General features: G+C 42.3%; 1 long non-coding RNA gene across 3 annotated transcripts in view; it reads right to left on the bottom strand.

The window, feature by feature from the left end:
- The window catches only part of LOC119702909, a 56546-nt gene that overhangs the window by 22458 nt on the left and 17384 nt on the right, over positions 1-16704 (bottom strand). For all 3 annotated transcript variants that reach the window (XR_005257486.1, XR_005257485.1, XR_005257484.1), the window contains exons 3-7: positions 16469-16609; positions 15267-15410; positions 14486-14561; positions 2142-2236; positions 134-263 (exon numbers count right to left, since the gene is read on the bottom strand). This is a non-coding gene — a long non-coding RNA (uncharacterized LOC119702909). The remainder of the gene's footprint in view (positions 1-133; positions 264-2141; positions 2237-14485; positions 14562-15266; positions 15411-16468; positions 16610-16704) is intronic.

Genomic DNA, 16704 nt, shown 5'->3' with positions numbered 1-16704 from the left:
AGCTGCTCTCCTACTCTGTAAGCAATGTCTGCTTCTTAGCACGATGCAGGAGTCACCAAACAGCACCTGAGTAGGGTGCTTGTAATCCCAGGGTGCCATACCACAAAGCAGGCTCCTTGAAACCAGTACTTACCCAAAAAAAGGACATGAGCTTGCCAGCTGCACAGCCCAGCAGTGCTCACTCATGAAGGGTAGAACAGCACCGGTGGAACTTCACTGCAGTCCAATATCACAACCTGTCATATCTTCCTTGCTAAAGGAATCTGGGTAAAGAAAACACAAGCTGTATTTAAGCAATAATACCTTCTGGGAATGTCTAGCAACAAGTGCTCTGAGGAACAAGCTGTGCCTCTGGCCCTTACCCTCAGCACTCAACATTCTCAGGCTGACTGAGTTAAAATAGCTGAGTTAAAAGTCATAATTGCTATTCTCAACAGTAAAATACTTCTTTTTTTTAATGTACCTTTTAACATGCTGCAAAGTTAAACATGGCTTGCATGTTGCCATGGATATGATTTCACGTTCATAAGACTGGTCTTTCCTGGCAGCTAAATGCCAGCATGGGAACAAATAGCAGAACAGGGTTTTGTTTGGCATTTTCTTTGTTTAGGATAGCAGCTAACTACTTTTCTTATTCACAAGCTTTTTATTTTACTGGGGTTTCTCTAGGAACAGAGTTCATCTCATTGGCATTAAACACATCATTCTGTCTTCCAGTCTGTGTGAGCAGAGCCCTGACCTCTGCGGCACCACTCATGAGAATCAGGGTATAGGGTCACGCCTGAGTAAGTTTACACATCTGCCATGGCTGCTATCAGACAGGATACAGTGCATTAAAACATCCTTTATCTCTGCTGGCTTCATCTCTCAACACAGAGAGCAGGGATTGAGCTAGAACTAACTTTTATTCAAAATAAAAACATTATCAATTCTGACTAAAATAAGGTCCTGAAGTTAGGTTTTCATTTGAGGAGAGGAGCAGCTTCATTCCATAGGGTCCCAGGAAGAATGTCCAAAATGGAATTGCTAAATTTGTATCAACTTCAAATCAGCTGCATTCATGCAGAAAGGCTAATGGAGCAAGAATAAAACCAGACTGGCAGGAAGGTGTTACCAGTTCAAAACACCAAGTATAATGCCTCCTTCACATCCACACCTAGTGACTCGTGCCCACATCTATTTCAAAGGCTGTGTGTGTACCTCTAGTCCTGCTGGGTGACTTATGTGGCAAAAGTCACCTGGTCTTCAGTGGGCCAACATTTCACCCCTCAGTGAATGAACCCAGGGATAACTTTTGCCGGCTGGTTGGTTACAATCCTGATGCAGGATTGTATCAACTTGGCTGCTATCACTAGGACATCTGAAAATAAGATGTAATTGCACAGACAAATCTGGGGATTGCACCATGTCCCTCCAAATCACACAGCCAGAGTGTTTACATCTGTCTGTGTGTTGCTGTCATGAAAAATTCTGTACCTATTTCAGTGTCAGAGATACGTATCAGTCAAACCTGACTTCAGCTTTTGAAGTGGGTGGAGAGCAACACTGCCCCTCTCCTGTGCTGGAGCCTGCAACTAAACTGCATTTTACTCACAAACATATCTGTAGTTCTGCTGTGTTCTGACTTTTTAAAAAAAAATCTCATTGGACAGACACCACCAGCAAGTTTCTCCACTCCGTGGAGTGTCTTCACAGCCCTCCCACATAGTGAAAATGACTCAGACTAAACTACTAAATTTAGGGCATTGGTATTCTATGTGTTACGCTGGTGTTCATACAAGTAATGCCTTAAACAGTAAATTTCTGAATTAAGCATTCAGGCATCTTTTCTGTGCTGCATTTGCCACTGAAACAGAACGGCAACGAAGGTGGGCTGAGGAGGAGGTTATTTGGATCATGATTTGGCTTGTGTTTTGGCTAGAGCTATATGGGAATTTGAATGAGGTTTGCATGCACTTTTAGAAGTATCTAATGACCCAATATCATGATGTTTGATCTCAAGTGATGAGATCGTGCAAGATTAGCTGCCCTTGGGAGATTCCCCTCATCTCAGGCAAGAGACAGCAGGCTTTGACTCACAACTGGGGAGGATTTCTCTTGGGATGAATAGACCAATTCCCACTCCTCAGCATCCAACTCACCCATCTTTGTGATGTTCCCCTCCTGGAAGGATGGATCATGAAGCAGCTGCTGAGCTGCTGGTTGCAAATCCATGTAGTCAACTAGATCGGTGCTTCTGCAACTCGATATAAAATACAGAGAATTATTGAAAGCTTTTTATTTGCAAATCAGACCCTGCTTCATGAGCAACAATCATCCGTGCAGCAAGGACAAGGTAGCCTGGAAGAAACCCGTGATGGCCATGAAGTTCTGTGGCTATCACCAGCAAGTCAGGGCTTTGCAGAGAGACTGGCCATGTGGTCACCACCTGGAAAAAAAGGACAGCAAGTCCCTGGCCCTACAAGGAGCAGAAGAAGCAATGAGAGGGGTGGGATGAGAAGAGGAAGAGGAGAAAGAGGAGCGCTAATGAACCTTGTCAGTTGAGGCACTCTTTCCTCTCTATTTGCTTAAAATCACCAACAAATCAGTGTGAGCCTGCAGTCAGGCCAGAACCTGGCCAAGAGACCACACTCTCCTTTAATCTAACCACAGCACCTGCTGAAGCCAGTGAGAGTTTATGTGGGTATCTCAGGCAAGGACATAGAAGCAATGACTCATCTATTAATGAACTTTGGCTCTTTATCTGGTTGCCAGGTGCCTCCAGAAAGACACAGCTTTCCTAAATATTTGTGCGTTTTGAAATTGCTGAATAATTTTTACAAATACAGTTCATGATCTGTTATCCAATTAAAACCATGCAACTGCTAGGAGCCATGTGAGCTGTTTACACTGCACATTTCTATCACATGCCCTTCCTTTGTTCCTCATCATTGGAGCACAACTCTTCAATAAAAATTATGCTCATGCAAAAACACTTTAACACTTTCACATAACCTGTTGTAGCTTCCAGGAATGCTTATACCATCTGATGCACAGTATTTCAACCTGGGAAGCTGGGCATTCTTGTCTGAAGCTCTGGAGAGCAGGTAAAGAGTAATTCCTTTCAGTAAAACCCACAACTTTTTCTTGTATGACCATCTGCCCTAAGGAAAATTTCCACAGTACTATGTCTATCCTTGTGCTGACCCCACCCGAGAAGCAGTGATGTTAAAAGACAGTGCCCACCTAAGAGAATCTTAAAAACCCATGCCTAGAAGCGACCTGGAGGGATTATTTAATCTCTTTCCTTGCTCTAAAACAGAATAAATAACTTAGGGCATCTCGGAAAAACATTAACCACACTTTTTCTTGCAAAAATTCGGACAAGAATATGCCACTTTCTCCCTAAGTGATCTATGCCATGATTTTACTACTTGTGCAATTAGAGAACGTTTTCCTAACACCTGAGCTGTGTTTCTTCACTTTATCACCTTGTGTTTGGCGAAGCAGGCAATTTTGACTGGGTCAAATTACCCCATTTTATCCCCCAGATTCTGACTGGTAGCAGAGTCAGAGAATATAATGAAGGAAAAATGTTGAAAGCCAAGATCAAGAGATATACCAATATCAGATTATCTATATGATATCTACTGCATACTAGTTGCCCTATAAACTGAGAAATTACATTAGCTAAATATTAATTACTCTTGGAAATTACAGTTTAAAATCATTTTACAATTTAGGTCCATACAAACTGTCTGACAAATCTGTCCCACTATCTGTCCAGGAATCCAAATCTCTTTCTTGAGTGGATTCCCAACTTCATTAACACTTCCTTCTTTAGAATACTTAAAGGCGACTTGTGAAAAAGATAGGGACAAACTTTTAGCAAAGCCTGTAGGATAGGACAAGGTGTGATGTTTTTAAACTAAAAGAAGTCAGAATTAGACTGCATGTAAGGAAGTAATTTTTTACAGTGAAGGTGATGGAACAATGATACAGGTTGCCCAGAGAGCTGGTGGATGCTCCATCCCTGGAAACATTCAGGGTCAGGCTGGACTGGGATCTGAGTGACCTGATTTAGTTGTAGATGTCCCTGCTCACTGCAGGGGGCTTGGACTAGATGGCCTTTAAAGGTCCCTTTCAACCCAAACCATTCTGTGATGCTGTGAACAAGTAAATCTTCCTTGGTAAACTCAGTCAAATTATCTCCCTAATTACTTCTACCTTGTCAAACAGAGTTGCCTCAATACATCCTACCACGGTGATACATTAAGGGGGTTTTGCCATATTGCCTTTCCAAGCAATATCCACAGAAATTGTCCCTTTGCCACTAGGAAGTGCTTCCAAGAGTTGCTCAAAAGCATCTTTCCACTTGTCCCAGGCAGGTGGCTTAAATGACACCCACCTGTCAAAGAGGCTCTGCTCTTTCTTCTTCTATCCTCACCCAGACAAGTCTGTCCTTCATTATTCCACAGCTTCAGGACAAGCATGGAAACACTTCTCCATTTCTCCAAGCCTGTCTGTACAGAATGAGCTGTATGAATGCTCCAGTCCTGAGACTGATCCCAGCAAATTTCTAACAGATCTATGAAACGTTTGACTCTATTGCTACAATGTCTGGTCCTTTTCCCATATTTGTACTGATGTTGCTTTCTTAACCATCCAAAGATGCTGCTGTAATATTCACTCTTTTAAACCTTTGCACTGACCTCTTTCAAACTGAGCATGAAGTCCTTTTCTCACTAGCTGGTGAAGGCTGCTCTGTGATAGAGCCCTACTTCTTCATCACCTGAGAGAAATTCACATCCCTGCCTTTGAAGTATGACATTAGCAAGTGCCAAATATGTTATTTCCACACTTTTGATTTAAAAATGAAGTTGTTTGGTACTTCTGAATTGAAACACTTAATTTTTGTGAGCTGAACCAAAGCAAAATATTTTGATCTCACCCAGTTTGCCTCATCTGTCTAAAGTGAGCCTCTCTGCCCAAGCTTTTTCCCATGATCAAGCACTACAGTAGGTAAGAGGAGAAATTGCAACACACCCTTGGTTAGATAATGCAGAGATGGGAGTGGCTGTTATAAATAATCAGGATACAATGCTTCCTGTCCCAAAAATACCACAGCAGTTCACACAAATGGCTCAGACTCAATATTAAGTAACACACAGCAACCCAGTTCAACAAACTGTTTTGAAATGGATAAAACTGACTCAAAGCAAAGTATTTCAGTAATACCCTCCTGGCAAGTCTTCCTTAAATTTCAATCTCACAGAATTTTTGCATGAAAGTCACTTGAACACCAAGTATTTTTTAACATAATATAATTAGCAACTGTAGAAATAGATCAGTCATCATGACTTGCTGCACAGGAAGATCAGAATACTGATTCATACATACTTTATATACATTGAATTGCTTCAGAAACCCAGTACTTTTACATCTTCTTCATACCATGACAGTTCAAATGGAGGTCTTTACTCTGCAATGGTTTGCACATGATGAGAAGTGTTGCTAATCATGAGAACCACCAGAAAATTCTTTTGAGCCAATTAGATGGCATCAGTCACAATGATATTAGTCATCCACTCCTCACTCTGAGGAGAAGGAACCAAAAATTGTCATTCATCTACTCCTGAAGCTGTGGAAGACATGAGGGAAGTGCACTGTTTCCCATTCTTTTTGCAATCATTGTTACACAAAGTGACACAAGCTGCTATTTTCTGTTCCTTTTCTAGGAGAATGGTGGTTACTCTCTGTGCAGGTTACAAGAGAGACTTTGATCTCATGTAACTGTTTCATACTTCCTCTGCTCTTTCATGATCACCACATGACCCAAAAAGAAAATGGGACCAGAAAATGTTGCCATTAGCCTGATGCCATTAGCCTCAGCAGCTTGTAAGGGCAAGATGAGTGAGATGCGACTGCTGGCTAACAGTGACAGAGGAGAGAGTTGTCATACGTGGTGCCATGACTCAGCACACCAGTGAGAATAATTAGAAAAGCATGAGAAGTGGTAAACCAACATGTGGAAAAGTGGACACTCAAGGAAAATCCTCCAAAAAGCTGGTAGTGAAGCATCAGAAGATGCAAATTGCAGAGGGTTCAAAGTGGAGGACTGTAAGAACAGATCGAGGAATAACACTGCAGCAGAGAGACAGGCTGCCCTGGAGCAGCCAGCCCAACAAACCACACTACTGAGATCACTAAGTACTACTGATCTCAGTGAGCTGTGAGGTGGGGGAAGTCCAGGAGGATCTGATATGAGGAGAGGCTGATCAAACCCTATTTCTCCACATCTGGATGGTTTGGGTGTCCCAGAGATGCTGGTGTAGCAATCTATCACTTTCACCCCAGCCATGAGCCCAGACTACCCCGCAGCCCTGGTGAGCACACAGATGTCTGTACATGATGTTGTTCCAATGTGAGAGGCACCTTTGAAGCACTTGACAGCTACAAACATCTCCAAGGCACAGGCTGGCCAGCTCTGGAAATATCAACACTTGAAATCCCTCCAACACTTTGTTTTTGGAAGATGTAGGTAGTGAAAAAGAGGATGAAAAAATCAGAAATATCAACCCTTCTAACAGAGGGGTAAATAGAGCAAGTTAATAGCAAAGTAATATTCTTGAGAAGGCAAGGAAAGATCTGTGGCTGAGAAGTCAAGATGCATCTAGCACATCTGGGGAAACTCTGCCAAGGTTTTCATGGCATCTGGTCCTCTGGGATGACATTTTGGCTCACTGCCCAGTTAGAATTTGCCCTTGAAGGACTTTATGGGCTAGATCCTCACCTAGAGTAAACTGTGCTGCTGCTTTTTAGAAGCAGGACGATTTCGAGCAGGAGAGAGTTATGCCCCAGATCTCAGACTGGTAGGATGGTTTTTTCAGGGGAGCTACCTCTGACAGCTTCACAATGAAAGGAAATGTTATCCATGGCATGAAACTCCAATTCAACAAATTGGAAAATGACTTTACAAGAAGTCACGTTAACAGATGGTATCAAATCCAAGTAGCAAAGATCACAATTACTTCTTCACATTTTGCATTTTGTCTTTTGTGTGTGTGTGTGTTTCAGCCCCAGAGAAACAGATTATGACTCAAGAAGTGGAGCTAATTAAATTGTAACATACTAGAAGGAGATTTGGCTGTGTTGATATATCTGGAGTGTGGTACAGCAAGATATTCCTCAGTAAACATTGAGATACCTCCCCAGGATTTCTCATAATTATGAAATAATTCAGAGTATCTCCAGAAGAACTCTTAGATTTGAATGCCAACCCTAAAACCAAAACATGCCTGAACTAGATACATCAGATAATCTAAGACCATATTTACATATCTATAAAAAGAAGATGAAGAAGGACAACTGGAACAGTAACTGCTCCCTGCAGTTGTTGCTAGGCCTCAGCTTTCTACATCCAGCTGCACTGAATCCAGATTCATTCTCTTCAAGAGATGGTATCTAAGACTCTCTGATTTGTTTTTCACACTGTCCAGTAGAAGTAACTTAATCACAGTGAAATAAGACTCACAGCAGCCTTCTTCTTCTCAGAGAAAAGAAAGATCTTCTAGAAAGTGTAAAGATACAACTTTAAATATATTCCAATGTGCAATTATAAGAGATGCCTTTTTTGCCCCATGCTAACAACATAAAGGCCTCTAACTCTGAGGGGGGCTCTGCTTTGCTTGGTGAATGAATGAAGCAACATTGACCTAAGAGGTGTTGATGTATCCCAGAGGGAGGGGAACAAACTTTCAGTGCAGAGCATCTTCACACCAGTACACTTCTCTCTTCTCCAGCCCCTAACTGACCTAGACATACTGCTGGCAAAAGAAAACTAGGAGAGAGGTTTCTAATAGATGCGCTCTACTAGCACCTTCTACTGGGCTTTAAGACATGCCCAACCTAGTTGTCTGTGCACATCCTGCCAGAAGTTACAACTGCCCCTGCAGAGTCAGCAAAAGGGAACATCTCTCGGTGTCTCATCGTACAAGAGATGCTCACTGAAGACATGGCAAAGAGGAGCTCTGGGCATATGCAGTATGCTCAAGCATCTGCAGCAAATCGATCTGTCTGTGGGCAACAGATGCCTTTGCAGACATGCAGCACTCCAGGCTCTTTTTATGCTCATTTGCATTTAAATACTGCTAATTGGAACTCAAACTTATACTTCCCTGGCTCTGAGCAAGAATAGCATACCTCTTTAGCCTAGAGTTAATGCCTAGGCTTAGCTAACTGTCCTGGCTCTCTCCACCACCAAGAGAGACAGGCAGTGCTGCTGTATGATTCACTCTCCTAATCCATAATGAATCACTCTGGCCACCTTCAGTGAAGAGGGAGACACACAAGAGTGCCCATACATGTTGCTTAGAATACAGACCTGGCCTCCAGATTAGCTCAAGAAGGATAAGATGTAGCCTACCTAAATGGCCTTTTCCTTTGAATGGACCCAGTGGTCAAGGCAAATAAAAAAAGGAACTCGGACTGTGGCTTTTGGACACAATAACCTTACAAAGATAATGAAAGCAGTAATCCAAACACACTAGTATTAATTACAGTAACACAAGCAGCAGTTCCTGTAGAAGTCAACAGCTGTTCCACATGAAACTCAAGTATGCCACAGCCTGTGTGTAGATGTGTATCACACATCTGCCCAATATGAAGGCCACTGCCAGTTCACATGCTGTGCATGTTTTCAGTCAGAAAAGAAATGATGTGATTGATACAAGGGTCTGGAATCCAGGTCATGAGATTCCTTCTGCATGATCCTGGTGTCCTGCATTAAACTTCCTGTCCAGACAAACACCTGTAACCTCATGCTTTCACCACAGCTTTGATTCATATCCTTTGCTTGGCTTCTGCAGTACTTTTAAACCTTCCAGAGAGAGTCTGCTTGGGCCCAAGCTGCACTTCTGGGCAAGTGGCAGGGAAGAACAAGGCTCTGCCAGTGGGAAAGCAGATAGACTCTCCTGCCAGTTTCAAAGCTGCTGCAGGGCACACCAGGCAGGGAAGGCTGCCAGGCTTCTCTCAGCAAGAGCTGCATTGCCAGAAATGACCCAAGGGATCCACTACATCATACAGAAGCACAATATTTACATGCACAGACCTTGTGCTCCAGGGTTCCTGAAGCAGCTGCCCTTTCTGCAGTGAGGGCTCTGCCGTGCCCATGAGAGGGCTGTTCAAGGCCCATTGGAACAGGCTCAGGCACTGGATCAAGTTTGACCAGCTCTGGAACATCCAGCTGTGTGGTGTGACGTGTCCCTTTATCTCCTGGAGGGAATGGGATTTTCTGCATTTTCATTCTAAACACACAAAGCAGGTAGCTAAATGAAATATAGTACAGGCTTTGAAAAAACTTCCTGTAGGTATGAAGACTGCAAGTGACATATCTTAACACTTGGCTGATCTCTGACTTGTGGATTGTTCTCCCTCTGAAAAACCCTAATTAATCTTTCCGCATGGGAATTTTGACCAGAGTCATTGAGATGTCTTTACACACAGATTTGGCATAGAGACTGGAATGGCAGTGAGATATTGATCTGGCTGTACCTATCCTGTGGCTGAGGCCGAAGAGCAAATGACTATGTCAGCTACATCTGGAAAGAAAAAGGGTTTCTGTTTGAGTCAGCACACAGCAGCAGGTAGCCAGGAACTGACAGCTCCACTGGGCTCCTGATGCTTATGACAACATTCCTCATCAACAAGCTCTTGAAAGATCAGTCACACTGAAGTGTATGCCACCAACTGAAATATGCTTATGAAGCAACATAAGCTGAATGCTTTGAGAGCACTACTTGCAGCACTTTGTCCTGTCCAACTCCTTGTAGGATCCTACTTCCAAGGCTTATAAGCGAACCAGACTATCTAGACCAAGTTGTGTACATGCTGTGGATAGATCCACCACAAACCAAGAGTAGCAGGAAGACAGTTTCTTCCCTGCAAGTACATCATAAATAATACAAATCAGTCTATGAACGATGGGAGAAGACTATCAAGTGTATGCAACAGTCGTGACTTACACCTACCAGAAATGTGTGCCAACACATCACATCAATTGACTTTCTTTTCACTTGGTCTGCATCTGACCTTGCCATGTTCATTCCAGTAATAGAACAGCTTCAACCTCAAAGTTATCTTTCAAATAACATTTTTCAACTGATAACATGCTCCCACATTTAAATTAGCCAAACTTTTTACTACACTTCAGTCTATTTTTTCCATACAGGTTTAATGCCAGAATAGTTGGGAAAATGAAACAGTATCTTTTTAACAAAAATATGTGTTTTAGTAATTGACAGCATGTGTCAAGTCAACAATCAAACAGCTCAGGCAATGCAAGGTAATGCATGTTTTCATTCCAATTATTGTTTTCTTAATTTAGCAAATAGGATTTTTGATTGCATTTAAAGAGGAAATCAGCAAAGCAATACTAAATTTTCTATAGAAGAAAGTCATAAAATAACTCAGGTTACCACAGAAACAAATTTAAGCACACTGGTGCCACATATCAAGTAATTAGGCAGAAAGAATAATTTAATGTCTTCAAAAATTAATGATTTATGATACCCTGTCATGTTTGGGGCATAAATATTTATTATCTTGCATTTTCTATACCTTCAATCCTCTCTAATAAAGGGCAACTCAGCCAAGTCCAAGTAGTGAACAGTAGGACAATAGGATGTTGTATTTGCTGCTCCCTTGAGAAGCAGAAAGCACATTTTGTCAAATTACTCCATGCACAGGGAATACTGCAATACTGTGTACCTACAGCTATCCATGGATTACAGGATTAGACTCCTGTGTATAGCCAGCAGCAGCCTAATAAATTTCAATTAAACTGCCATAAAGTAGTCAGGGGCAGTCTTTTTAGTCTTGCCATACAGTACAGCAAGAAATGTATTGTGCTGTATATTTGCCTTATTACCTAGCTTTTCCTGACAAGAAGCAAGTTGACCTAAACACCAGAAGCAGAGAGAGAACTTCAAGGCTTAAATCCTTATGCTCTTTCAGCAGGACATCAGTAATATCCATTTCTTCAACAACTCACAGTGCAAAAGGTTGTTATTTTCCCTGCAGGACTCTAATCTGATAAGGAGCCAAGATTCAAGCCAAATCTCAGCAAAAAGAGAAAGAAAAAAATATTCTGTCTTCCTCTTTTTTTTTTCCCCTTGCTCACAGAACATTACCAAACTGGCCTTTAGTGTAAGTTCAGCTCACAGAAGTCATTCTTGAAAGCCCATTGGTGGAGAGTGCATTTCCTTCTCCTTTCAGGTTGAAAAGGAAACTTTCTGTGAGTTTACTGTAATGGAGCATTTGTCTGTATCAAAAACACCCTGACCTCTCCAGCCACAAGATTAAATACCAGCAGCCCACTCTGTCACTAGTTCACTATTAGGAAATTACATGGGAGGAAAGACACAACATAAAATTCACAGGGAGAAAAATAGAAAAAAAGACATCGGTAGTGGTGGGAGTGAATGAACAAGCTTAATAATGAAGCCAGTAAAAAGGAAAATACCCTCTGGCCAATTGATAATAAAAGGTTACTTGAGGCAAAGGGTCAGATCCTGAGCAGTGCAAACTGGCCCAGCTTCTCCAACCTCAGCAGAGCGACAGTGATTTACAGCAGCTGCAAAAAGCCCCAGGAGACAGAAAAACCCAGCTATAAAAATGGAACTGGAGGCCCACATTTTGAAAAGCTTCCACTCACTTTTAGCACCAGACTGAGGTACAGAGGTGACTCTGAGGGTTTGTTTCTGCGGGGGAGCTCCTGTGAAGTAAGCTGAAGTGTGAATTTACACTGCATTTATTCTGGGTCTTAAGTAGGCTGTAAATTCACACCCAACCTATTTTACAGGGATTTCCCCAAGTAGATAAGCCCTAAATTTGCCTCCTAATCGTGGAGGTATACAAAATAAATAGATGCTTTCAAAAGTGCAGACCCACACAGGAATCTCTCTCTTGTAGGGGCAAGTGGGTATTGAATAGTATATATTGTATTGTAGCCCTGCAAGTGCATGGTGCCCTTCTTTCAACCACTGACCCCAAGGCCCCCTCCAGTCATCTCTCTCAGTATCTTTTTAAACCCCTGGATCTGTCCCAGCTTCATGGCTTCCATGAAGCTTCCATGAACCCCAGCCCTGGCTTCTCCCTTCCCCACTACAGTTCTACATATGAAGGCCCACATTTCTTTACCTACTCAGCCCTGACCCTCAGGGGGAGCAGTAACTCCTCATCCTCGTGCAGAGGTGTTGTCTCCTACCTCTCAACCCACCTAACCATGCTCTGATCATTCATGCCTCACTCACCCCCAGAAGCACTGGTTCCCTGGGTTAATCCATGTCCTTTGAAGCCTCCTTCAGAGTCATAAGGTTAATGCCATGCCAAGAAATGCCAAGAAGCTGGGCAAGATTATTCACACTGTCTTGGCTGGAAGATGCTTTCACACACAGCTGGATGGGCAGCAGAGGCCTCTGGCAGGAGCCAAGAGAAAGCAGCTGGTATGGTCACAGCTTCACCAGGGTCTCAGGATGGGGATTTGGTCCTCAGCAGGCTAGGGTGACCAGCTTGAATCACACAAGGCCTGGGCTCTTTCCCTGGAAACTCCCTTTCCCTGGGAGGGGCAGTGAGGCTGTAATGAAGCAGAGCGTTTATGCCTTGACTAATCTGGGATGATGCACTGCTTGAACAGTGGCTCAGGTGTCAACTAAGTCCCACCTGCGGCCATACCACCCTAATACAGTGACAGCACTGTATCCTGAAGGATCCTTTTCAATAAGTCAATTTCGCAATATTCTCTGTCACCTGAAGCAAACACCAGGTTTCTCAAAAGCAGCCTGGAATGCTTTCCTTCAGTGAAATGTCTGATTTTGCAAAGCATAACAGTCTGAAAGTCAGTTAACACTTAGAAGTTTGAATTTTCAGGGAATAATTTCTTTCAATTGTAGCTTTCTAGGCTATAGATTTCCTGTCTATCATCTCTATCTTGGTGTTCAAAACTCCACAGCCAAGCTATTATAAATCCTTACTGAGCCTACTACTTATAAGGTAACAGGATAACCACCAGCATAGTCCCTAAACAGGGCAGCCCAGAGCATTCAGTCACCAAAACATATCCAGCAAGGCAAAGGAACAGGGCCCTTCATGATATTTTAACAACCTACTGCCCCCAGAAATCATTGGCAATACTAATCTATTTATCTTGCAAGTAGACAAATGTACATTACTTTCCTATGCAATAACACACTGATTAAACTTAGAGCATTTCAGGCAGACTATATTTCTCAAATAAAAATCAGACCTTATTAACCCTCAAGGGAAATTCCACATAAAACACAGCATCAAAAAGCCAGGAGCATGAAAGAATTCAGTCTGCATCTCAGTCAAAATTCAGTGATTCCTTTTAACTGCTTCAGTTGCAAAGTTTTCAGAAGAACAGTGAGCTGTCCTTAGAGAGCTAGGCAGTAGAAGGACCACTGCTCTCCTTCTTACTCTGTCACATAGTAGGGCGGCCCTTATGCCCTGCTAAATGTAAAATATTTTAGAAAAACAAAAGCAGGAAACAAACTGGGATTTGGTCAAGAGTTCATGCTGGCTGAATCACTGTGGTGTGGAAACCACCAGCTCTAAAGATGGAAAGTCCAGAACCATTCATTACCTCAAAGAAAAAAAAAAAGGAGGAAAAAAAAGACCCTCAAGACCCTCATTTAGCTTGCTGGTAAGCTGCTCCAACACCTAAAACATAAAAGAGGCCACCTGTCAACAGATGCCTTGATCTTTTTCCTCTTCATCTCTCTCAGAGCACAGCCAGCCATTTGACCTGCATCATAGTTTTTCATATTGGGTGCAGTGAGAATTGTTTAAATGTCACTCCCTGACTCAACATGCAGAAATGCTGTAGGGTCAGGGCACTGCTTCTTCCCTCCACATCCTGCACCTATTGCCCTCTTCAGCCTTTTCCAAAGGGAAAAAAAAATCTACATACTTTACAGATTGAATATGGCCAGTTTCTAAGTAGAGATCCATTCAGACTTCTCTGAATTGCCTTGGAACCTCTCAGATAACTGGAGGAAATATTGCTCAGAAGGAATTAAGCTCAACTGCTCTTGGACAGATGATAACGGGCACATTTAGGGAGGCATCACAGCCATTTTGAAAGAGGCCTGGAAAATCTTAACATTGTTAAAATGTGTATTCACAGCTGCTGATAAGATCTAGTAAGGATGTCTGTGTTGTGCTGGTGCATTTCATCGCCTTTCACAAGCCAAAATCTTACCAGCAAATCATTTCAGCAAACTTTAAAAGGCAGTGCTGTGCCCAGTGCTTGTAGGAAGAACAGTTCTTGACAAGCTCACCATACATTTTTTACTTTCCTTGTTTCCAAAGTACTGGCATACATAAACACACTATACTTAGGCACTAAATACATTTGTCTCAGCTAACCATCACATTATTTGACATAATGCTGTCTAAAGCCAAGAATCCTATCAGCTTCCAGACTCACCTGAATGCTGTGCAGCCTTTTTGTCCATGCTGGATGGGGTCACCAAGAGCTGCAGCACAAAGGGGATGAACCTGCGCTGCAGAACAAGAGAGCTGGTCCAAAGGCTAAATATTGTAACACGAGGAAACCTAGGATCAGCAGTTCTGCAACATATTTCCTTACACAGACTTATCTCCATCATTTATTCTCTCTGTGCCCCCGCTCGGTAAAATGGTACTTTTATATAACAGTCTCTGTGAGAATATGGTATGAAGTGGCACATTGACAGGGAACATGGAAATACCTCTGAATCTGTAACTCCACATTACCAATCAGTCATCTTAAACACCCAAAAATGAATGATTCCAGAGAATGTTACAGTGGAAGTGACTCACAAAAGACTGAAGAATCAACACTCTCCTGAACTGAATTCAGTTTTGTGAGTGTAAGCTTTAAAGGGTTCATTTACCATAGTGATTCCATTTGGAAAGCAGTCTTTGAAAATTACAAGCATCTTTCTACAGAGTAAACTGCCAGCTAGCAGCAACGTTATTTCATAGCACTGGTGTCAATGACCATGGAAGCCTTCCAACTCGGCAAAGCACGTTCCAGGATGTCTTGAGAAAAAGATAGATAAAGACTGCACAATCAAAAGCCTGTTGTGCATTAGGTTTGCACACTTAACGGAGCTGGTGCTACAAAGTGCTTCTAGCCCTATCAAAATTTCACAGGCAATATGTCAGAAGGCAATCCATCCTGAAATACTAAATCACAGTAGACTTCAGATATGCACCAGCTTTACCTACAGAGGCTTGCATCAACCAATGAATCATTCTCCCTTTCTCTTTCTTGCTGGGCTTTTAAGGCATGACAGCTCCTGTTGACCTCCTCTGGTGCCCCAGTCCTCTGGACTTTCACTGCTCTCAGCTCCGTGTGCTGCCAGCACCTGTAACATGAAACAGTACATTCTGAGTACTCCCTCTGCCCCCTGCCACTACACTGGTGTTCAAGTTTGGAGTAGCAGCGTGCTTCTGAAGCCAGAATGCCCCACTTACTGTGCAGCCCGCCCCCAAGCACAGAGCAGATTCCTTTCAGATGGAACTAAGCTGGAAGAGGTACCCCAGCAGCACAGGCAAAGCACACTGGCCCCACATGGTGTGCAGGCCAGGGGAGCTCAGCAGAGCTGCAACTCTCCAGGTCCACTCCTAGCTCCTACTACCATCACTTAAATTTGCCTTGGAGTATCAGACATCCTTTCTCCTCCAGGCAAACTTAACAAATCTTTTCTACTCTCCTCCAACCCCCCAAAAAAACAGCTTAATGCCTGTCTTTTCAGACATTTACCCAGCTAGCACCTCCAGTGGATCATAACATTTGAACTGTTATATTTTTGGGCTAGTCATTAGAATTGTCATCGTTTAGGTCCTTGCCCCTCTGCCAGTATTCTGTCACTCACCTCTCCCCTTTTATCTATTTCTACTCTTGGACTCGCTTGTCCTGTTATCATGATTTTAGCTATTAATGAATCTCAATCATCGCCAACACCAAATTAATATGAAGTAACACAATTTTCTGTGATTTCTCAGATTTCATGTGACTGAATTTCTATGTGAGTTCCACCAGCACAATCTGAACCTTCACATTACCTGTACAGAAATCACGTCCTTTTGTCTCTCCATTAACTGCAGCATCTCTTTGTGGGCTAACCCAGGACACACAGAACTGAATGGAAGGACCTCAGCTGACTGTAAGAGGCAGTCCCCTAAGTGCACTTAATGAAGTCATTCAAACAACTGATGCTATTTATGTTGAATTTCATGACTATATGACACTCAGCGACAACCATGTATGTTCTGTGTATTTAGCAAATACATTTTTCCTATTATACAATCTGAAAAAAATACTGGTTTTGTTCTAATGTAATTGTAAGAATCAAATTTATATACAAGACCTTTAGAAAACAGAGACCCACCTCTAAATGCAAAGAACAAACATTTGCATTACCTATTTATATTAAAATATGCAGAAATTTCCAAAGTATTCAGTCAACTTATAAATTTTTATAACTTCTTCGAATTGTTAACATTTTTTTAACACACAGCATTATTTCAGCTTTGTGGAAGGCTCAATAACAATCTTTCTGGTCTGGAAAAAAAGGAAAGAACATTATAATAAAGAATGCAGAATAAATAAAAACAAAACAGTACAAGCCGTACATCCACGCATACAAAGACAACTTT

The sequence above is a fragment of the Motacilla alba genome, chromosome 6 (assembly GCF_015832195.1).
Source record: "Motacilla alba alba isolate MOTALB_02 chromosome 6, Motacilla_alba_V1.0_pri, whole genome shotgun sequence".
In the NCBI taxonomy this organism is placed as follows: domain Eukaryota; kingdom Metazoa; phylum Chordata; class Aves; order Passeriformes; family Motacillidae; genus Motacilla; species Motacilla alba.
This window is presented reverse-complemented; position numbering and strand designations above follow the sequence as displayed.